The sequence below is a fragment of the Physella acuta genome, unplaced genomic scaffold (assembly GCF_028476545.2).
Source record: "Physella acuta isolate Inbredline_101_S28 unplaced genomic scaffold, ASM2847654v3 ptg002286l, whole genome shotgun sequence".
NCBI classification, from domain to species: Eukaryota; Metazoa; Mollusca; class Gastropoda; family Physidae; genus Physella; species Physella acuta.
The window spans coordinates 5,001-7,500 of record NW_026733784.1 but is presented as its reverse complement, the minus strand read 5'-3'; positions in this window follow the sequence as shown (position 1 = coordinate 7,500).

The window sequence follows — 2,500 nt, the reverse complement described above, 5'->3', positions numbered from 1 at the left end:
GCATTGCCGTAGAGGCTAAGCTGCTAAGTAGAGACGGTGTTTGTACAACTATATTTCACTTTATATTCTTAACCAATGTATGTGTTGTAGAAAGCAGATTTTTCTCATCCCGCCGTTTACCTGAAACGAATAAAAATTTATTTTGTACAAAATTAAAAACATTAGTGTTTCCAATAAACTACATTTCACGTTTTCTAATTTAAACTTAAACGAATGACTGGTATCAAAATATAGGATCTATGTGAAAATAAAAACACGGTGTAAGAGTTTTCAAACCTCGGTAATGCCGTCTAAGACCAACTAGTCGACCGAAGGGACAGTAGTTTTCCGGTCGATAAGACATATCAGCCCGGTATCGCCAAAGTTAATTACGATCGGTCATAATAAACTAAATTTAAAATAAATAAATAACCCAAACGTGTGTATACATCATGTGGTACGTATTCAGTTCTATTCTAACTGGAATATATATTTTAAGAATCAATGAACTTAAGTTTTAAAACCAAACCGAAATCGCGCGAGTCGTCGTTGTAAAACTAGATTTAACAAACGGCTGCGTAATATTAGACTTAAAAATATTATATAATATCCTCTATTGATTAAATAGTGAAAAATAAGCTTCAATGTAGCTTAATCTAGTACAAAATCTAAAAGTTGTGATAAATTAAATTGAAATTAAACACGATAGACTTAAATCTAGAGTTAAGGAATAAAACCGACCCGCGAACCAGCTACTAAATGGTTCGATAAGACTTATCTCAAATACAATCGTTTTCTATCAGTGTTATGCCTTCAATCGATACTTTTTGATGAAATAAATACTTAAATGATTTAATGAATGCATATATACATGTAATTAATGAGTGAAAGTATGTATAAAGTATTAGATAAATTAATAATAAACCGACCCAGCTACTAAATGGTTCGATAAGACTTATCTCAAATACAATCGTTTTCTGTAATTGTTATGCCTTAAATTGATAATTTTTAGTTAAACAAATACTTAACTAATGAAATAAATACATAGATAAATGTATTTAATGAATTAAAGTATGTATAAAGTATTATATAAATTAATAATAAACCGAATCCGACCAAATTTAAATCTAAAACCACGATCGGCGGCGTAATGAAGTGTATCGTAAACCCGTTTTTTTTATAATTTAAAATGTAATGACAGAACTCCCAAAACAACAATACACATACATATTAGTACTATGGTGAATTGTAGTTGTATTAGGACCGTAATTATAGTTAATTAAGGAACCATTCATTGTCTTCGCTCTGTTATGTACGTCGTCGTTTAATCGACACGGCATATTTGGCTTGAATCTAGAAAAATTCAAACTCTAACCCTAAGGTAGACAGGCAGGGTAAATAAATGTGGGTGATCTCTCATAAAATTGTCTTCTAGGAATTATTTTTATATAGACTATCTTTTCTGTAGAGTTTAAGTGGACAAGCGCGGACGAAATAGAGCGCAAAATTTAAAATGAATTAAAAATTTTCATCAGACCGGAAGTAGGCATAACCTAGGCGCCATGTTTCCGTCGTACAAGTTTTCACCGTTGCAGTCACCGTTTCAATCGCTCTTCGTGTGGACGTGTATTATTTCTAGTCATGTGTTGTGTAGATGATTCGCTTAAGGTAGGTGTTCGGACTTATTTCTTTAATATTAATTAAACCGTATTTGCCTTGTCGGCCTTAAAATAAAGCTATTTTTTTTTCATCGCAATCGAAGTGTTAGATCTAGAATCTAGTTCCCGCCTCCGCTTCGCTAATTCGACTTAATGTAACTATGACACAACTATTAAATCTAGAGTCTCTATTTTAATTAAATAATTAGGAATTCTATCTCTAGATGATATCTAATCTATTCCACACGTGTGTGCAAGTAGGATTTAACGTCAGAACAGGTGTGGTGGTCTAGGCGTCGCTATTTTTGACGGTAGGAATTTTTTTTTTAAATTCGTAAAATTTTATATAGACTTTATATAGCAATTTACTAAGACCGACCCTAACGCCCAGTAAATATTTAATTACCACATTGTTATGGACACGGTGTATTAGGTAGGGCCGAGGGCTATCCATAGGTACCAATTTTTAAATTTTGTGACAATTAGGAGCCGAGTTATAAAATAAATTTAAAATACTGGTTCTGGTCTTAGACTTTATATAGCAATTTACTAAGACCGACCTTAATACCCATTAATTATTTAATTAGCGCATAGTTATGGACATCCTGTATTAGGTTGGGCCCAGGGCTATCCGTAGGTACCAAGTTTATAATTTTGTGACGATTATTAGTCGAGTTATAAAATAAATAAAAAAAAACTGGTTCTGGTTTGCACTACATTTCTTTCTTCTTTAACGGCGGACTCCCGGTCCAGCCCCATGGGTTACCCGTGAGCCGGGGCCTCGTTAGCCTGGACGGCTCCGATGTGACCGCGGATTGTTGTGGCCCGCCTCAGCCCGAGTCGAGATCACCCTTCCGATCGAA